This window comes from Nycticebus coucang, chromosome 16, assembly GCF_027406575.1.
Source record: "Nycticebus coucang isolate mNycCou1 chromosome 16, mNycCou1.pri, whole genome shotgun sequence".
Lineage (NCBI taxonomy): Eukaryota > Metazoa > Chordata > Mammalia > Primates > Lorisidae > Nycticebus > Nycticebus coucang.
In genome coordinates this window covers 42409788-42432191 of record NC_069795.1, presented here as the reverse complement: position 1 = coordinate 42432191, position 22404 = coordinate 42409788, and the positions used below count along the sequence as shown (strand labels likewise).

The 22404-nt window shown below is 36.1% G+C and overlaps 1 non-coding gene and 1 pseudogene across 1 annotated transcript; one reads left to right on the top strand and one right to left on the bottom strand.

The window, feature by feature from the left end:
* Positions 1-7280: 7280 nt before the first annotated feature.
* On the bottom strand, positions 7281-7387 carry LOC128568182 (U6 spliceosomal RNA). Its single transcript, XR_008375007.1, has one exon. It is a non-coding gene; the product is annotated as a U6 spliceosomal RNA (small nuclear RNA).
* A 5683-nt stretch (positions 7388-13070) lies between these two features.
* On the top strand, positions 13071-21678 carry LOC128567407 (60 kDa heat shock protein, mitochondrial-like; annotated as a pseudogene).
* The last annotated feature ends 726 nt before the right edge of the window (positions 21679-22404 follow it).

Below are 22404 nucleotides of genomic sequence, written 5' to 3'. Positions count from 1 at the left end.
CATGTAGGATTTTACTTTGAAAGTTGGAAAAAGATTTCAAACCAGGGAGAAACATGTTCTTATTCATGATTTTATTTTGGTGCTATCTGTTTTATATATTGCTCTGCTGAATAAACTATATATTAGAAAGAATAGAGAAAAGGCACTTAGAAGGCTATTAATGTTCTGTAGGTGGGAGGTGATGGTGTCTTGTACTAGCGTGGCAGTAGGGGCTAGCTAGCATGTTTTCGTCATGCAATTTGAAAAGGGCGATCCTTTTGGTGCAAAGATTGCCAAGCACCCAAGCAAAGGATTTATATAAAAAAATGCATCACTTTCACCAAAAAAGACACAACCCAACACCAGGATAGTAAGTAGAGCCTGGGCTTAATTTTCACAAAGCCTTATCTCATGGATAGATGCCCTTGTTCATTGCACAATTCACATAACCACACGCTGTGGATGTGGTGATTGTGGTTGCAGAATTGTGAAATAAATGGATTCAGAATATATTTTGAAAGTGGAGTGAAAGAATTTCTATTTGGTTATAAATAGAAATGCTCCGGTTGAGTTCTGTTTTTTACTTTTAATCAACCTCTGTTACTCAGATGACTTGAGGAAAGATAATTGCTTGAGTCTAGGAGTTTGAGATCAACCTAGACAACAGAGGGAGACTTCTCAAAAAAAAAATCTAGATATTATCATTAATTTATATCCTTCCCTCAACCTTATAACCAAATACAAATTCTTTCACTCCAATTTCAAAATATATTCTGAATCAATCAATCACTTTCCTTAAGTGGAAAGCCTTACAATTCCCAACCTCTGAATGGACAGAAGAAAAAATGTGTGTAAGAAAGTGGCAATGTTGTCTACAAAAGACTTTTTTAAAGTAAGTTTTACTGTTGAGGGGAACAAAGAGAAAGGACTGAAGAGAGGTGGGAGGTGGGGTGGGATGTTAAGATCAAGTTTTATTTTTGTGTGTTTTGAAAGTGGATGAGAATGATTAGTAATAATTAGTAAACTGTGTATAATTGCGGTAGTGATGTCATTGAGAGGCCATAGAGAGTCTTGAGAGAGCTGTAGGGTAAGTAATGCCTTTCATGGAACAGCTATTTCAGTTAGAGGAAGATAATGAGGGAAATGTTTAATGCAGAGTTAGAGCATATCAATGCTCTAACTGCTGACAAAGGGTGATTTGCAAAGGCTAGAGTTGAAGGGTTTGGGAGTTAAGAGATTAGAAGAGATTAATGGACATATAGTATAGTGTGGGAATGAGAGTTCACTTGATGATAGATGGCAGAGGCATCTGGGGCCTCTCCAAATGAATTAGAAAGTGAGGAATGACAGGATTAACCCTGATAGTTTCTTGAGAGAAGGTGGGTAAATAGTTCAAGCTGGAAAGCATACTGCCACTCATATATTCATCTCCCGCATCTCTTACATTTTGATGGCCAAAGGATGAAATTCCTCAGAGACCTTCTTCCCTAGGTGGCCTGAAGGCTGAGTCACAGAATAATAGTCTGGCAAATTAGGAAGAGAGGGAGAAGCTGGAGATCCTGTCTTCGGTGCAGCAGCAGGGAAGCTACTGCTAGGGAGGGTACTAGGAAATAAAGAAGAGGATTGTGAGCACAGGATTTCTTAACTGAATGTATGATTGAAGGAGTGAATTAATGAAACAAGTAATTATTAATCAATTAATATCCTTCATGAACAAATAAGGATACCTCTGAGCTAGAGATATAAAATGAAATTTTTTTTTTAATTTCAGTGATAAAGCCTCTACTTTTTTTCAGCTCTTGAATAAAAAGCTATAGAATTCTTACTGCTTTCAAAAATCATCTGATTAACCTATTGTAACAAAAGCCCCAAACCCTATGAAATCTGTCCCTCTTTCAAAAGGGAAGAAATCAATGTTTTCCTCCATCTACTGTACCATTACTTCGAGCATTACTTTCAATATTCATCTTCGTTCCCTAATGTAGCTAGCGGCAGTATGCAAAATGTAATTTTTTGCTCAAATATTGAAATATAAATCATTTTTTCATTCTTCAAATATTTTATTTCTTTGCTGATAACAATTACAGTAGATTATAATTTTCATTAGTGAAAGCAGCTTTGAATATGATTATAACAGACAATGTTAATTATCTCTGCAATATTGACCTATTAGAAATCAATATCTCCATTAACTGGAAATGTTTTTAGCAAAAATCAGACAAGTGAAGTTTTTGTAGTTTAAAGAAATAGATTTACTTTTTTAAATTACATGATTATTTTTAATTGATTTTGGAATATATATTTCATAAACAATTTTTTCAATATCTGCAAAATTATATTTTATTACCTAACACCATTTATTCTACATTTTCTTGATTGTTCTTAATTGCCCCTGCTCATATAAACATAACGAAAAATACCTGAAATATCTAAAATATCTAATATCTAATATCTAAAATCTAATATCTAAAGTATCTAATATCTAAAAATACCTGAAATTTCGTAAGGACAAAGTTTGGTTTCTTCTTCATTTGGGATAGTCTATCAATTTTGTGCTCAAATTATGCATTAAAAAAACAAATATCTTCTAAAATACAAACAGAATCTCTATCTCTGAATTTTGAATTTGCCATATTAATAGGTAACTGAAATTAAACTATTGATAAAAGCAAAATATCAATGGAACAATTTTAATAATTTTCTTAAATTGTTAGCTTGAAGGCATATCACTTAGGCCTTGAAAAGGATTTAAAGAAAACCTTCCAGATGTTTTAAAGTAAGAAATAATGGCTATTTATGTCTCAGAAGTTTCATTGTATTAATTTTCCATTTTTTTCTGGTGATTACAAATGTTTTCCCATCCTTAGCTGTAATAAAGTTTATTCAGAAAGTCAGTATTTTAAATCATTGTGTAAAATAAATGATTTTAGGGATCAAAATATTTATATGTTTTGACAGGCAATATTTACTTTCAATAATTAGGTAGCAGAAATAATCTGATATAACTTCAGGACATAATACAGAGCTACAATAATCAAAATGTTTTGGTGTTGGTATCAAGATAGATACATTATATAGATCAATAGAACAGAAGAAAGTTCAGAAATAGACTGACACAAATATGGCCAATTGATTTTCAACCAAAGTATAAAAACCATGAAATGGATAAAGGACAATTTGTTCAAAAAATTGTTCTGGTATAATTGTATATTGATATGTAAGAAAAAAACCCTTAATTCATATTTCACACAATATACAAAAATTAATTGAAAATCAATCATGGACTTAAGTGGAAAACACGTAACTGCACATTTTTAACAGAAAATATAGAGAAAATTTTTGTGTCTTGGGTTAGAGAAAAATGTTTTAGATATCACACTGAAAGCAAAATAGCAACAAAAACTTAATGAATTAGACCTCATTAAAAGAATTTCTGCTCCACAGAAACATGGTTAGGTATGGGGAGAGGTTGGTCAATGGGTACAAAGTTACAGTTAGATAGGAGAGAATAGTTCTAGCATTCTATCACACAGTAATGACTATAATGAATTGTGTATTTCAAAAATAGCTGGAAGAGAAGCTTTTGAAGGCCCCACCACAAAGAAATATGTTTGAGGTAATGGATTTGCTAATTATCCTGATTTGATTATTATACAATGTATACATGGGACTAACTCTTACAGATGTTTTTTGTCAAGGAACTTGGTAAATATAAAAACATATACAGATAAGGATATTAAAAGAACACTTGGGGCTGTGTCAAAGTGATAAAAATTAATAGAAGAGTCAATGTCATGTGTATATATGTATATATACACATGAGATATGTATGCATATCACATATATACATATACATACATATATGACCACGTAATTTATAGAAGTTCTTCAAAATAAGGAAACTTCGTATTTATTAACATATTCAGGGCACAGTCATGTGCCTGGTCCATAGTGAGGTAACTAAAGATGATGCTAAATAAATTAATCATAAACATATTGTTTTATTTCAATTTCAATTTTTTTCAGTGATATGGTGCTAATACCTGAGTTCTTCATAGCCCTAAAGGAATAAATTCAACCAAGTAAATTAAAAAATAAGTTATTTCCTATATAATTTTCAGAAGAAAGGGTAAAGGACTGACAGAGCAGGTGTGGTCTGTCAATCAGAAACACTTGATAGGCAAAAAGCCTTAGCAAGAATTCAAACCAACATATTGTATATGATTCTGTTGGCTTTGCTAATCCAAGGTGCAACATTCTCCTTTCAAAGGAATATAAGAACTGTTACTTTGAATGAGTATGCACAAAATTACATGATTGATTAAAAGCTGTCTGCACCTTCTCCTTTCCAAACAAGAAACTCCAGAAAAGGAAAGACTCACTCCTTCTTTCATCTCATCCTTCAAAGACCATCCTTTCTAGGAATGAAGGTCCCTTGAATAGTCAATACAAAGCAGACAATGGAAACATGATCATGGCTTTAAATCACAGGCATAATTTCAAGAATTTTTTTTAGAAAAATTTCATTTTTCCGTTAAAAATGCCAGAAAAAATAATAAGCCAAAAAATAAAGACCTTCAGATGAAGATAACAGGATACAGGTTTGCAGATGTGTAAGATGAGCCATTCTAGAGACCTAATGTACAACATTGAGATCCATAGATAATAAAATGACTGTTATGTGGGATTCATACTACATGAGTAGACTTCAGCTGCTCTTGCCACAAAAAACAAAAGAAATGGACAACTCTGTGAAATGCTGAATGAGTCAACGTGCTTCACCATTTTAACATTTTTACTATCTGTATGTATTCTGTAACTTCAGATTTGAGCGCAATAAAATATAACAAAAAAGAAAATCAAGAAAAACATGCTTTCTCAAACATTTTTAAGTAAGAATTATTTATTATTTAAAACATAAAAATAAGCAGTGCAACTTTTTAAATGTTAAGACAACAGTATTTGTTAAAACTAGGTGATCTCTCCATGAAAAAGACTCTTTCTGGGTGGTGCCCTATGGCTCGAAGGAGTAGGGCATCAGCCCATATAGTGGAGGTGGTGGGTTCAAACTCGGCCCTGGCAAAAAACTACAAAAAAAAAAAATAAATAAATAAAAGACTCTTTGCAGAATCAATTTACAGCGATGCTGCTGAATACAGAGAAACTGAAAGAGGTATTATTAAGAAATAAGGGTGGAAAATCTCTCTTATTGTCAGAATGAAAGTATATTTTTAAAGAACTATCAGTCTTTTCCAAGGGGTATAATTTATCTTTAAAACAGATAGTATATGCATATTATTGAAAATTTGTAAGAAATACTTCTGTAAGATTTTGAGGTTTACATAAATGTTCAAGTGCATAGTACCAATGGTAGGAGCAGTCTGTTCTGGAACATGAGCAAGATCTGGCTAGCGTGGTTGGAGCGCCATATGTCTGTACAAATAGCCAACCAACTTTACAGTTGAGCTTTACCCAAAAATGTTAAACCTAGTTTTCCTCTTTCCTGTTATGTTCATTTTAATATTCAAACTGTTTATCTCTAAGTTTCTGCTTTAGGCACTGGCCAAGAAGTATCATATCTGACTAACACTCCTTGAGATGACTAGTCAAAACTCTTCAAAATATCAAAAGCGATATAGAACAACAAAAGCTGACAGAAAGGGGATGGATATTTGGAATAGAGAATGTACTAGGTTATTTTATTATTTAGGTACACACGTGTTTCTATGCATGTATATGTATGCATGTTTGTATGTATGTATATGTGTGTGATTTTATTTTATAATCTTTAACCTAAGAAGAGACCTCCTCTATGTCATTTAAGTCTCCTTAACTTCCAAGAGAAGATTTGTGACTTTAAAATCCTAATTTTTTTTAAAGCACTTATTACACTGGAAATTAAGGAGGGAATCCTAGAAATAAGAGAAGAGGGAGAGTCTCAATGCTCTGTATAAACTCTGCCAGTTTAAAAGAACTGAACTCTGCCAAGTATAAACTCTGCCAAGATAAAAGAACTGAAGTGAAATTTGAGTGTATACCCAAGAGAGAACTGTAGTTCTGGGTGTGCTTCCCAGAAGGGTAGAAATTAACAAAGGAAGAAGTTAGGAAATGTCAATGTAAGGAAATAGAATTTAGTCCTTCTGAAAAATAGAATAAAAAAAGTGGAATTAAACAATTGAAAGAGCCTAAAGACAGATGAGACAACATCGAAAGACCTTACTGGTTTATCTGCAGTATGGTGGACTAGAAGCAGCTCACGTGTGCTGTTCTCAAGGAGAGGATCAAAAATTGCAAGTAGATGCTCACCTATGGATACACCTTCTTGGAGAGAGCATTGTAAATCCTCAGAGAAGTGATGGGAGACACTCAGAGTGAAGGAGAGGGTGATGTGCTGGTCCTTGTGACAAGACCACACGTGGGGAGCTATCCATGGGCGGGAAAGGACAGGGTGAGGAACTCCAGGGCTCTGTGATTCCCCTGTGGACAGTGAGATCTGATCTGTAAGGGGCTTTCTCTGGCCACCATGGACCTCCAAACCTCCTACTTAGAATCTGTTCAGTGACTTAAATCAGGCAAGAAGGAAAGAGACATTTGGCATAATTCCATATATTTTTCCACCTGATGTTTCAATTCCTTCTTTTATCATTCCTTTATATTTAGAGAACTTTTTCAGCCATTCTTTAAGGTAGTTCTGCTGGTGACAAATTCTTTATATTTTCTTTCATTGAAGAATATCTTTATTTCCTCTTCATTTCTGAAGGATATTTTCACTGGCTAAAGAATTTTGCATCTACATTTATTTTCTTTAATCATTTGAAATATTTCCTTCCACAGTCCATTGTTTCTGATGTGAAAACCATCATCATGTAAATCATATCTCTCTTTCAGGCAATCTATTATTTCTCTCTCCTTACTTTTAAGATATATTTGTTGTCTTTGGTTTATTTAGTTTATTTTCTCCCTGCTTATCACTTGGTTCTTCTTTATATCTATGATTTCTTTGCTAAGACTCCATTTCTTTATTTTTTTCAAGTGTGTCTGTAATTGCTCATTCGATAATTTTATAATGGCTGCTTTAAAAGTTTTGTTGGATAATTCTACCATCTCTCTTATCTTGATGTTGATTCCTTTTCTCTTTTTTAAATTTTAATTTGGTTTGAGATCTTCCTGGCTCTTGAATGCCAAGTGATTTCCTACTAAACTCGAACATTTTTATTGTTATGTTATGTGACCATGGACCTTATTTAACACTTTTGTTTTATCCAGCTTCTGATAGTACTTTTTTTTTTTTTTTACCTCAAAAAAATATGGAACGCTTCACGAATTTGCGTGTCATCCTTGCGCAGGGGCCATGCTAATCTTCTCTGTATCGTTCCAATTTTAGTATATGTGCTGCCGAAGCGAGCACCTTCTGATAGTACTTTAACAAGTGATGGCAGTGTGTGTATCTTTATTACTGTGGGGTAGTGGTAATAGCTCCAGTGCCCTAATGACCTAAAATAACACACTGGCAGAGGGGCTGCTACTTGGTTGATTGGTGAGGATGGAATTTTCAGTTCCCTAGTGGGCTTGCACTGATGCATCATAGGCTGGGCAGGGTCAGGAATGCTTTGCTGCTGTTCCTTATGTGACCTTCACTGACCTGACAGAGGGTATGTAGTCTTATTACCACAGAGTATTGGTCAAGTCCTAACTCTTCGCTATGCCTCCTCTAAAAGCACTCTGGCAGTAATGGGTAGGCTACTATATATTTCACACACAGTCTCTACTAATACTGGTGGGAGAAGGGAAGGAAGGCTTGTTATTACCTAATGGGTTAATATCCAGTTTTATCCTCAGGGTACTTGGTTTCTTACTGAACTTTTCTAATACCACTTCATGGGGAGTGAGGTTTCTTATTACAGTCTTGTGAAGGTTGACATCTAGGTTACCCACTGGGCCTTTGTTGATGTTAGTGGGAGAAATAACTAAATATTATTAATTTTGGTGTTTGATGGAAGTAGAATGGTTTTTAGCTAAAAGTTTTCTGTCTTGCTATGCTATTCCTTCCATGGCCCTTTGGCTCGAGAAATCAGGACTTTGTTGATTTTTTTTTTTGGTCTGAATCCTTTGGTATTCTGAGTTTCTGGCTTCTTTAGTTCTAAGTCTGGGATACATGACACACAAAGAAAACGTAGGAACTCTCCTCTTTGGGCTTGCCATCCCCTCTTCACTTTCAAAGTCTTCTTAGGTTTGTGTCATGTATAATTACCAGTCTTTTAGATCTCCACAGTCGGATGAGTAGGAAAAAGGACATCTACTCCATATCCCCAGAAGTCCCTCACAATATTTAAATTCATTGCTATGGACTCCTCTCTCCATATTTGCCCTTAGACTTAGAAATACTAAACTTAGGACTAGAATTTATTTTATACACACACAAATTCACATTTGCCCTCATTTCAATCATTAGTAAGCTAGTAGCAGAGGTAGAAGGAAATGCCAAGTGTCTTTTTCTTTCTCTAGGGTTATGTCTTGAAACAATAGTTTATAAAATATTAGCTACTAAAAAAAAATCTAAAAGAATATGAGCTTCATGAAGTCAGATGCCTAATAGTCTGTCCACCCCCAAGTATCTAGTACCAGCAATTACTGGAACATGCTAGAAGCTCAACAAATATTTGTCAAGTGAGTGAAGAAAGCATGCTGGATAGAAAACTATGCCACGTGTTCATGTCAACTCAATTAAACCTTCTAAAGTGGTATCAGATATTATCTGTACTTTAAAGATTATGAGTAACAAGTTTACAAGAGATTCAATAACTTGATTCAGGCACTGCAGATGGTAAGTGGAAGAGCAGGGCTCAAATATCTGTGTGAGTCTAAAGTCAGCTTCTAACACTACCCCAACCGACTTCTCCAAGGCAGAAAGAAAAGAGAGAAAAGTTGTCAATTTTGCACAATGTGCTTTCACTTGAAATGTCCCTATTCCTCTATCTGGAGATAAATGAGCTTGTCACTAAATCATAGGAGCATGCACAGTGAAAAGTTCTCTACTTTTTTTGAAAGGAACAAAACAAAATAACCCAAGAAAACCCTGACGACCCATGGAGAACTAAAGTAATAACCATGGCATAAGCAGTGAAACGATAACAAAAAGGGTCAAAAAGATATCCATAGTGCATGGACAATTTACTGTCTTCAATAAAAAGCAGGCTTAAGAGTCCATTGCCTTGGTAAATAAATAAACATTGTTTCACATATGATGTAATTGCATTGAATAAAGGGCACTTAGGCACTCTTAGTTACCCTAGTTTCTTTCTTTTTTTTTTAGGGTTTAACTTTCTCTTAATTGTACTTTATGTTCTTTCTTCTCTCTTTCCCTCTCTCTTTTTTTCTTTTTGGTAACGATTATGCACAGGCCAGTTAAAACCACTTATATCCTCTTTCCTGAACACGTGTGTGGTGATGATGGGAAGAGAATTAGAGTTAAATAAAGTTTATTTAGTTTATCTGTCATTTCCCAAGTCCAAAACCTCACCATATTTTCCAGCAGCTCATATTACAGCTGTACCTAAATCCGTACTCGATCAGTGTTTCACGTCAACTCACACAATCCCTTAAGCACCAGCTTATGTGAGTTTATATTACTCCACTATTGACAGACAAAAGCATATTTTCCACCAACAATAAAACATTCTGAAAAGATCTGGGTCACAGATAAAAGATCCTTCCTCTTCACTGGCTTTTTCTCATGATAACATTAGTCTTACAAACAATATGTAAAATTACAAGTTTAACTAACCATTAATTCTGGAATAGACAGAGAAATTTAGGGCATCCTAGAAAAACACCAGGTCTAAAAGACAAATGTTTTGTAATATACATATATGCTTTTAAAAATTGTCTTTTCTGGTTTATTTGCCTTCCAGTGCTTGTGAGCAACACCGGGGCAAATTGTTTTTGTGTGTAGTTTAAAAATTACTGACATGCAAATGGTATTATATAAATTTAATCAAGCAAAATGAGGCTATGGTCATTAATCAAAATAGATTGTGAAAATTTGGCAAAGAGTTTAAAGCTGGGAATATTCTTAGAACTGTAAAGACTTTTAGTATCATATTTTGTTTTTATTCTTTCCCTTCATTGTAGGGAATGCAAACAATTATGATTTTATATACTCTTGGCCTATTTATATTCAACACCTAATTTTCTACTATTTCACCCTATGCTACCCTGCTTCACTTGCCTCTTCTCTTGGTTGGTAAACACCCTATGTACACTCTCACCTCATGGGCTGTGAAGCATCATTTTCTCTAATAGAATGCTTCTCCCCGTACAACGTAATGACTGGCTGTTTTTAGGTTTCTGCTCAAATGTCCACATATCAGCCACGACTTTCCTGAGCACCCAGTAGAAAGTAGTAAGCCCTCACATTCACTACCTGGTTCTCCTAATCTCTCTCAGTTTGCTTTACATTGTTTCTTTACCATTGTGGCGTACTCTATATTCACTGGCATATTTGTTTATTTTCTTTGTCTTCCTTTGCTCTACTTGTCCACTGCATAACACACCACTCCAAACCAGTGATTTAAAACAGTGAGAATAATTTATTTTGTTCAGGAATTCTCTGAGTTGACTGGCTTAGCTATCAGTTTCTTTCCCAGAGTTTTACATGCAGTCACATAGTTACACAGCATCTGGTGCTCAAATCATTTGAATGATCACCTCCTCACATTTCTCTGACCTGGTCTGAGAAGACTCAAATATCTGGGGGCTGGAATAACTAGGGCTCCTTAAGCATCTCTTTCTGTATCTCTGTGCTCTTTTCCCGGTGTGGCAGTGTGGGGTAGCCAAGAGCAGTATAAGAAACTCAGGATTCCAGAAAAACTGGACAAAGAGAGAAGCTTTTGCCTTTTATAACATTGACTTGGACCTTTTGCAGTGTATAGCTCTTGTGGAAGGAACCTTATACAGTGAGTGTGAAATCCTATACAGTGAGGTCTGTCCGTTTCAAACAGAAGGGAAAAGGAATTCAGCTCTAAAAAACAGTTGGGACTAGAAATACTGTTGTGGTTCAATTTTGGAAATTACAGTCTGTCAAATCCCAGTAGAAAGCAAAGTCACACACAGGAGCAGAGCCTTGTTTTGATCACTGTTGATATAACCTCAGTACCTAGGATCATGCCCTGGCATTCGCTAGGAACTGAATAAATATTTTTTTAATGACTAAATAAATAAATGAATAGAGGAAAAACCTAAATGACCTGAGTAAAACTGTTGTACATGACTAATGTTTCTAACATTTTAATAACAGTAGAGACAAAATTTTGTAAATTTTCATAGTTATTTGTTTAAAGAGTGTTGTGAGCCCATGTTTAAATAGAATCCCATTTGATTCATCCCCAGGATGCAAGGATGGTTCAACATACCCAAATCAATCAATCTGATAACTTATATGAACAGAACTAGGGACAAAAACCATATGATAATTTCAATAGAATTTAACATGCCTTCATAATAAAAACTCTAAACAAATTTGATATATAAGGGAATTACATCAACAGAGTAAAAACCGTATATGAAAGAACCACAGCTAGTATCATACTAACTTGGGAAAAGGTCTTTCATCTAAGATTTGGAGCAAGACAAAGATGGCCACTTTTGCCACTATTTTCAACACAGTTCTGGTTAGGGCAACCAGACAAGAGAAAGAAATAAAGTCCATCCAAATTGAAAAGGAAGAAGTCATATTATCCTTGTTTGGAGATGATATGATCTTATCTTACACATATAACTAAGAAAACATAAAAACCCTATATTAGAACTGATAGCAAATTGAGTACTGTTAGAGGATACAAAATCAATTATACAATATTTAATAGCAACTCCATATGTTGACAGTAAACAATATGAAAAAGGAACCAAGAAAGTAATCCCATGTACAACTGCTACAAATAAAATACCTAGAAATGACTGTTACCGAAGAGGTAAAAGATCTCTATAATGAAAACTATAAAAAAAAAAAAAAGATGAAAGAAATTGACAAGAATACACACTGTAAAATATTTCATATTCTTGGAGTATTAAAATATCCATACTACCTAAAGAAATTTATAGATTTAATGCAGTTGCCATCTAAATACTAATGACATTCTTCACAGATAGAAAAAAAATTAATTTACATGAAATAACAAAACATCTAGAAAAGTAAGAGTCATCCTAAGCAAAAGAACAAAACTGTTGGAATTACATTATCTGACTTCAAATTATACTGTAGAGCTGTAGTAAACAAAATGGTGTGGTACTGACATAAAACAGACATCTAGACCAAAGGGACAGAATAGGGTATGTGGAAATACATCCACACATCTTTAGTGAACTTATCTTCAAAAAGCTGCCTAGAACATACAGTGGGGAAAGGACAGTCTCTTCAATAAATGGTGTTGGGAAAACTGAATTCCCATATGCGAAAGAAGGAGACTAGACTAGACCCTTATCTCTTGCCATATACAAAAATCAAATCAAAATGGATTAAAGAAATAAAACATTGAGAAATGCTTTAGCACATAGGTTTGGGCAATGATTCCTTAAATAATAACCCCAAAGCATGGGCAACCAAAACAAAATTGTACAAATGGGATCACATCATGATGAAAAGCTTCTGCACAGCTAAGGAAACAATGAATAAAATGAATCCCAAATTGGGAGAAAATATTTTTCAAGTACTCTTCTGACAGGTAGGTGAGTAATGACTAGAATATATAAAGAGCTTCAACAACTCAATAGTGAAAATAATCCAATTAAAAATGGGCAATGGATTTTAATAAACACATCTTGAAAAAAGACATAGAAATGGCCAACAGGTATATGAAAAGATACTCAACATAATCAGTCATAAGAGAACTGCAAATCAAAACCACAATGATACATTAACTCACCTCATTTAAAATGCCTTTTATCAAATAGATGGGCACTGTTCATGGGAATGTAAATTAGTGCAACCACTCTGTAAAACAGTATGGATGTTTCTCAAAAAATCAAAAATAGAGTGCTCTCTTTCAACAACAACTTGCCTTGCAGACCACATGGCCTGCCACTGCACCACAGAAATGCTTCCATCACCCACAGTCCTTTACCAGATAAGACCAGTGTCCAGGGCACTGTCTCTTCATCTGATTAGGGCTTATGCCAAAGGTGTAAAATTTGGCGACTGAGTCTTAGTGCTTCAAAGTGTGGACCTTTTAGCCCATTTTGTAGCCATTACAATAGGGCTAAAAGGAAGAGCAGTGATTATTGAACGGAATTGGGGAAAGTAATCAAAGATGGTGTGACTGTTGCAAAATCAACTGACCTAATTATGACTAAAATCACCAATAAAAATATTGGTGATAAAGTTGGTCAAAATGTTGACAATAACACAAATGAAGAAGATGGAAGTGGTATACCACTGCTACTGTATTGGCACCATCTGTTGCCAAGGAAACCTTCATGAACATTAGCAAAGGTGTTAAATCTGGTGGAAATAAGGAGAGGTGTTGATGATATAATCGCCAAATTAAAAAAGCAGTCTAAAACTGTAACAATCCCCAAAGAAATTGCTCATATTGCTATGATTTCTGCAAGACGAGAAAAGAAAATTGGCAACATCATTTCTGATGAGATGAAAAATGCTGGAAGAAAGGGTATCATCACAGTAAAGAATGGAAAAAAAACTGAAAGTTATATTAAAAATTATTGAAGGCATGAAGTTTGATAAAGGCTATATTTCTGCATAATTTATTAACACATCAAAAGGTCATAAATGTGAATTCTAGGATGCCTATGTTTTATTGAGTAAGATAAATTTCTTTTATTTATTTATTTATTTGTTTATTTTTATTAAATCATAGCTATGTACATTAGTGCGATCATGGGGCACCATACACTGGTTTTATAGACCATTTGACACATTTTCGTCACACTGGTTCACATAACCTTCCTGGCATTTTCTTAGTTATTGTGCTAAGACATTTACATTCCACATTTACTAAGTTTCACATATACTCTTGTAAGATGCATCATAGGTGTAATTCCACCAATCCCCCTCCCTCTGCCCCCCTCCCCCCTCCCTCCCTTCCCTTTCCCCTTTCCCCCTATTCTTAGGTTGTAACTGGGTTATAGCTTTCATGTGAAAGCCATAAATTAGTTTCATAGAAGGGCTGAGTACATTGGATACTTTTTCTTCCATTCTTGAATATTTACTTAGAAGAATATGTTCCAGCTCCATCCATGTAAACATGAAAGAGGTAAAGTCTCCATCTTTCTTTAAGGCTGCATAATATTCCATGGTGTACATATACCACAATTTATTAATCCATTCGTGGATCGATGGGCACTTGGGCTTTTTTGATTAGCAATTATGAATTGGGCTACAATAAATATTCTGGTACAAATATCTTGTTATAATGTGATTTTTGGTCTTCTGGATATATACCTAGTAGAGGAATTATAGGATAGAATGGCAGATCTATTTCTAGATCTCTAAATGTTCTCCAAACATCTTTCCAAAAGGAAAGTATTAATTTGCATTCCCACCAGCAGTGTAGAAGTGTTCCCTTTTCTCCACATCCACGCCAACATCTCTGGTCTTGGGATTTTGTGATATGGATTAATCTTACTGGAGTTATATGATATCTCAAAGTAGTTTTGATTTGCATTTCTCTGATGATTAAAGATGATGTGCATGTTTTCATATATCTGTAGGCTGTGTGTCTGTCTTCTTCAGAGAAGTTTCTCTTCAAGTCCTTTGCCCAGTCTGCGATGAAATCACTTGTTCTTTTCATGCTTATACGTTTGAATTCTCTGTGGATTCCGGTTATTAAACTTTTGTCGGAGACATAACCTGCAAATATCTTCTCCCATTCTGAGGGCTGTTTTCTTGGTTTACTTATTGTGTTCTTGGCTGTACAGAAGCCTTTTAATCTGTTCAGGTCCCAGTAGTGTATTTTTGAAGCTGCTTCAATTGCCCGGGGGGGGGGGTCCTCCTCATAAAATACTCGCCCAGACCGATTACTTCAAGGGTTTTCCCTGCACTATCTTCTAGTATTTTTATAGTTTCATGTTTTAAGTTTAAATCTTTAATCCAATGAGAGTCTATCTTAGTTAATGGTGAAACGTGTGGGTCCAGTTTAAGTCTTCTACAGGTTGCCAGTCAGTTCACCCAGCACCATTTGTTAAATAGGGAATCTTTTCCCCACTGAATGTTTTTAATTGGCTTGTCAAAGATCAAATAACGGTGAGTAGCTGGATTCATCTACTGGTTCTCTACTCTCTTCCATACATCTACTTCTCTGTTTTTGTGCCAGTACCATGCAGTTTTGATCACTATTGATTTACAATGTAGTCTGATGTCCAGTAGCGTGATTCCTCTTGCTTTGTTTTTATTTCTGAGTAATGTTTTGACTATTTGAAGTTTTTTCTGATTCCATATAAAACAAAGTATTATTTTTTCAAGATCTTTAAAGTATGACAGTGGAGCTTTAATAGGGATTGCATTAAAATTGTATATTGCTTTGAGTAGTACGGACATTTTAACAATGTTGATTCTTCCCATCCATGAGCATGATATGTTTTTCCATTTGTTAACATCTTCAGCTATTACTTTTCTTAAAGTTTCATAGTTCTCTTTATAGTGATCTTTCATATCCTTTGTTAAATAAACTCCTAAATATTTCATCTTCTTTGGCACTACTGTGAATGGAATAGAGTACTAGACTGTTTTTTTCAGCTTGACTATTGTTGGTGTATATAAAGGCTACAGATTTATGAATATTGATTTTGTAACCTGAGACGCTGCTGTATTCCTTGATCACTTCTAAGAGTTTTACAGTAGAATCCCTTGTGTTTTCCAGATATAAAATCATATCATCGGCGAAGAGTGAAAGTTTGATCTCTTCTGACCCTATATGGATACCCTTAATCGCCTTTTCTTCCCTAATTGCAATGGCTAAAACTTCCATTACAATGTTAAAAAGCAATGGAAACAATGGGCAGCCTTGTCTGTTTCCTGATCTGAGTGGAAATGATTTCAATTTAACTCCATTCAATACAATATTGGCTGTGGGTTTGCTGTAGATGGCCTCTATCAGTTTAAGAAATGTCCCTTCTATACCAGTTTTCTTAAGTGTTCTGATCATGAAGGGATGCTGGATATTATCAAAAGCTTTTTTTGCATCGATTGAGAGAATCATATGGTCTTTGTTTTTTAATTTGTTTATGTGCTGAATTATATTTATATATTTACGGATATTGAACCAGCCTTGAGACCCTGGGAAAAAACCGACTTGGTGATGATGTATAATTTGTTTGATGTGTTGCTGGATTCTGTTTGTTAGAATCTTGTTGAATATTTTTGCATCTATATTCATTAGTGATATTGGTCTATAATTTTCTTTTCTTGTTGGGTCTTTTCCTGGTTTGGGGATCAGGGTGATGTTTGCTTCATAGAATGTGTTGCGTAGTCTTTCTTCTTTTTCTATATTTTGGAACAGGTTGAGTAATATAGGTACTAGTTTCTCTTTAAAGGTTTGGTAGAATTTTGACGTGAAGCCATCTGGTTCTGGGCTTTTCTTTTTAGAGAGATTTTGTATAGTTGATGCTATTTCAGAACTTGATATTGGCCTGTTCAACATTTCCACTTGATTCTGACTAAGTCTTGGAAGGTGATGTGCTTCCAATACTAGTCAATTTCCTTCAGAGTTTCATATTTCTGAGAATAAAATTTCTTGTAATATTCATTAAGGATTTTTTGATTTTTCTGAGGAATCTGTTCTTATTTCGTCTTTGTTGTTTCTGATTGATGAAACTAGAGATTTTACTCTTTTTTTCTGATTAGGTTAGCCAGAGGTTTATTTATTTTATTGACCTTTTCAGAAAACCCACTTTTTTTGATTTATCAATCTGTTGTATAATTCTTTTGTTTTCAATTTCATTTAATTCTGCTCTAATTTTGGTTATTTCTTTTCTTCTACTGGGTTTGGGGTTGGAATGTTCTTCCCTTTCCAGTTGCTTGAGATGTCCCATTAAGTTGTTAACTTCCTCTCTTTCCATTCTCTTGAGGAAGGCTTGCAGTGCTATAAATTTCCCTCCTAGGACTGCCTTTGCAGTATCCCAGATGTTCTGATAATTCGTGTCTTCATTGTTGTTTTGTTCCAAAAAATTGGCAATTTCCTTCTTAATCTCATCTATGACCCAGTTATCTTTCAGCATAAGGTTATTTAACTTCCATGTTTTTGTATGAGTATGCAGATTCCTGTTGTTACTGAGCTCAACTTTTATTCCATGGTGATCTGAGAGATGCAAGGAATAATTTCTATTCCTTTAAATTTACTGAGGTTAGACTTGTGACCTAAGATGTGATCGATTTTGGAGTATGTTCCATGGGCTGATGAGAAGTATGTGTATTCAATTTTGTTGGGATAAAACGTCTGTAGATGTCTGCTAAATCCAAATGTTGGATGGTTAGGTGTAAATCTAAAATTTCTTGGCTCAGCTTCTTATTGGAGGATCTATCCAACACTGCCAATGGAGTGTAGAAATCTCCAACTATTATGGAGCTGTAGGAAATCAAGTTGCTCATGTCTGTTAGAGTTTCTCTTATAAATTGAGGTGCATTCTGGTTGGGTGCATAAACATTAATACTTGAAATCTCATCATATTGAATATTACCCTTAACAAATATGAAGTGACCATTCTTGTCTTTCCTTACTTTTGTTGGTTTAAAGCCTATTGTGTTTGCAAATAGAATTGCAACACCTGCTTTTTTCTGATTACCATTAGCCTGAAATATGGGCGAGCATCGTTTCGCCCTGAGTCTATATTTATCTTTTAAGGTAAGATGTGAGTCTTGTATGCAGCAAATATCTGGCCTGAGTTTTTGAATCCAGTCAGCCAACCTGTGCCTCTTTAGAGGACAGTTTAAATTGCTCACATTAATGGAGAATATTGGTAAGTCTGATAAAATTTTGGGTATAGAGTTTTTCAAAATTTAGTAGACATTTTTAATCTTTCACCAACGGGTTTGATCAAAAGTTTCTGAGTGAGTTTATTTTTGTGGTAGAGTATTGGGCTGGTCATTATGGAGGATAGGTCTGAGAATATCCTGAAGACCTGGTTTGGTTATGGCAAATTTCTTCAACATATAAATGTCATTAAAGTATTTAATTTCTCCATCATAAATGAAACTCAGTTTAGCAGGATACAGGACACGGGGTTGAAAGTTATTTTGTTTTAGGAGATTAAAAGTCGATCACCACCCTATTTTGGCTTGGAAAGTTTCAGCAGAGAGATCTGCAGTCACTCTAATATTCTTCCCTTTGTAGGTAATGGATTTCTTACGTCTGGCTGCTTTCAGAATTTTCTCCTTCATATTAACTTTAGTGAAGTTAATTATGATATGTCTGGGGGATGTCTTATTGGGATTGAGTCATGCTGGGGTTCTGAAACTGTCTGCTATCTGAATTTCAGAATCTCTTAGCATGTCTAGAAAATTCTATTTCATAAATAGATGGAGAAGGGCCACTGTGCCTTGTGAAGCCACTGCTTCAATTTCAGGGATTCCAATGAGGCGGATATTAGCCTTCTTCGAATTATGACAGAGCTCTCTAAGAGAATGATCTATTTTTGCTCTCCATTTCTCTTCCTCTTTGAGAGTTTGGGAGCATTCAAAAGCTTTGTCTTCAATGTCAGAAATCCTTTCTTCTGCTTGCTCCACTCTGTTACTGAGGGATTCTACTGTATTTTTCAGATCTTTGAGGGCTGCAAATTCTTGGTTCCGTGTGTCAAAATCTTTGTGGTTTTGTCTTTAAATTCGTTATATTCTTGAGACAACTTTTGAATTTATCCTTGAATTTCTAATTCTGACTTTTGAATTGGTCCTCGAATTTCTAATTCCAAATTTTCTTCCATTCTATTAATTTTGTTTGTAGTCCAAATTCTGAATTCGATTTCTAACATCTTGGCCAGCTGTTTATGAATGGGATCTTCAGTTACATCTTCAGTTACAGGAAACTTGGGGGGGGGGTTGACGTATTCTGATTATTCATGTTACCAGAGTTTTTCCACTGATTCCACCCCATGATTATTTTAAGCCATTTGACTTTTCCCCTGGAGCTTTGTCAAGGACCTGTATAATGCTACAGCCTGAGGAATTGGGGACCTGTTTGGTGTGGTGGGGCTAAGTGGCTCTGTCTTGTTTTCAGCTGGTCTCTGTCCAACCCTAGTGCAACAGTTACTCTGGGTTGAAGTCTCAGTTGTACAGAAATACCAGCAATTAAGTCACCTTGCTCCCCACAGGTAGCAATTGGAAATGGAAAATCATGCCTCCCTACCACCACACACCCAGGGCACCACTTGGATGGTCCTTGGGTGACTGGCTCAGTTCAAAAGGTCCAAATCAATTGTCTCAGTCAGCACCTGTCTGAGATGGGAGAGTTTAAAACATCTCTGGCAACTAGATCACAGGGGTCTGCTGATAACTCAGATATGACTTGCTCTGGTGCTCTGTGAACTCAGGAGGACCCACGCAGCAAATAGATTTGTCTGGGAAGGTTGATACCTCCTTTCCCATCTTGCACCTCTTTCACACCCAGTCACTGATAACCCCACAGGGCTGTGATCCAGTTGCCTCCAATGAGCAGATACTCCAGGAGTTTGCACCTGCCTGAATCACAAGGAAATCTATGTGTGCTCAGCCAGGCCTCTGTTCTCTGCCTCTATCCAGCAGGGAGAGGTGAGGCCTGACAACCTTGGGTGCTTGATGGAGGCTGGGGCTGTTCACTCAGTTCCAGCCCCGCCCCTGATTGATGTTACTGACAGAAAAGAACAACTTTCTGGGAATTTGTTTCTGTCCCTGCTCAATTCCCCTGCAGAAGAGAAGCTGTTTTGAGTTCCCAGAACCTGTGCCTCAGTCTCTGTCTATGCTGCTGTATGGTCTCAGCTGTTTGTCTTTGTAGCATGGTTACCTGTCAGATCCAGTCTCTGCCTGCCCTCCTTTGTTTAAGGTGACTGTCTCCGGGAGGTCAGGTGCTTCTTAGGCTCAGTAAAGTGGTCTTCTGGGTCAGCCCTGCCCTGGGAATCTCCCGGCTCTGCGCATGTGTTTTCTAGTCCCCACACTCCACCCAGGCCAGTACTGCCTCATGCAAACCCTTTACTCACAGGGCCTGCATTTTCATCACAGATTTGTTCCACGGTGGTTGCCATCTGAGAAGATGCCCGGCCTCCTCTGGTTGCCCAGAGAGCAGGGGGTGTGACTTCAGAATATCCGGGGGGAGCCCTATTGTTGCCAAAAATGGCTGCTGCTCTGCGCCTCGGGGCACTGCAGCTCTGGCGTGGTTCCCTCTCAGCCCACTGTCCTCTCCTCACTCCTGTGCCACAGAATCAGCACTGACCAGCTGCAGTCCAGGCCCTTTTGTTTGTATCCTTGGGGTCGCAGCTCGCCTCAGCAGGGTTGATGTGTGTTCTTCAACCTTCTCTCTTGGTGCAGCTCTAATCCACCAGGTTACTTTCTAAATTTCTGTCCTTTAACTCTCCTTCTGGATGGGAGCCTCATCGACAGATGACTTCAGTCAGTCTGAATCTTCAGATGAACTCTTCAGGAATCTACAAGTATAATCTACAGGAGGGCACTTTAACTGATAATATCACCCGAGGCACCACAGCCAGGCCGGCCCATCACAGCGTTACATGGAACTAGGCACAATGAGTCCGAGGGGTTCATGGCAGCTGGCTGCTGCTGCCACCACAACAACACGCCCACCGCCGCTGCCAGGGGAAGGGGTGGGTTAAAAGAAATTTCTATTCTCCAGTTCATTGTACTTGCACTTGAAATTGACAATGTTCACCATACACCCTTGGTCATAATTGCTGAAGATATCGATGGAGAAGCTCTACGTACACTCATTATGAATAGGCTAGTAGTTGGTCTTCAAGTTGTAGCAGGCAAAGCTCTAGATTTTGGTAATAATAGGAAGAACCAGATTAATGATGTGACTACTAATACTGGCAATGGAGTGTTTAGAGAAGAGGGGTTGATGCTAAATCTTGAAAATGTTCAGCCTCATGACTTAGGAAAAGTTGAAAAGGTTGTTGTGCCCAAGGACAATGCCATGCTCTTGAAAGAAAAAGATGACAGGGCTCAAATTCAAAAACATATTCAAGAAATCAGTGAGCAGTTAGATGTTACAACTTGTGACTATGAAAAGGAAAAATGGAATGAACGTCTGCCAAAACTTTGAGATGGAGTAACTGTGCTAAAGATGAATAGTACATGTGACATTGAAGTAAATGAAAATAAAGACAGAGTTATAGATGCCCTAGATGCTACAAGAACTGCTACTTCAGGCATTGTTCTGGGAAGGGTTCATACTGTGCTTTGGTAGATTTCAGTTTTGGACTCATTAACTCTAGCTAACAATCTTTGATAGCTGAGAAAATGATGCCAAGTTTCTCAGAAATTGGTTATGATATTATAATTGTAGATTTTGTGAATATGGTGAAAAAAGGGTTTATTGACCCAAAAAATGTTGTAAAAACTGCTTTATTGGATGCTACTGGGGTACTTCTCTGTTAACTACAGCAGAAGTTGTAGTCAACAGAAATTCCTATGGAAGAGAAGGGCTAAGAATGCTTGCAATGGATGGTGTCAGAAGTGGTATAGAGGTTATACTTTCTAATTCCTAGAATAGTGCATTAGCATTATTAATAAACTGTGACAGGAAGCTCAAGGCAGTGTTCCTCACCAAAATTTCATAGACGTCAATTGAAGAAAATGAAGAAAAGGCTGGCTGGTGTATAAGATAACCACTATAACCATCAGTAACTGATTTCAATTGGCAATACATAATGGTATGCTGCTCTCATTGTCCATGCCTAAAGATTTTTTAAAAAATATTTTTGAATAAATAGACATTTTTACATTCTTGATACTGGGTGCAAGAGCAATGTACCAACGTACTGCTTTAAATTTAAAACACTGAGTCATTTTTACTATTTAAAAATCAGGATTTTAGTGCTTGCCATCACCAGATGAGAAGTTAAGAAGCAGCCTTTCTGTGGAGAGTAAGAATAATTGTGAACAAAGTATAGGGATATCCAATTTTGTGACAATCTTTGTTTAATAAGAAATTGTTTGAATTAAAAAAAAGCAAAAAATAGAGCAACCATATGACTTAGAAATCCCACTGCTAAATACATATCCAAAAGAAGGGAATTCAATATAGCAATGGGATATCTGTACTTCCATGTTTATACCAGCATTATTCACAAAAGCCAAGATTTGGAATGAACTTAAGTGTTCATCAATGGATGAATGGACAAAGAAAATGTAGTTTATGTGTACAATGCAATATTATGTAGCCATAAAACAGAATGGAAATCCTGTCATTTGCAATAACATTGATGGAACTG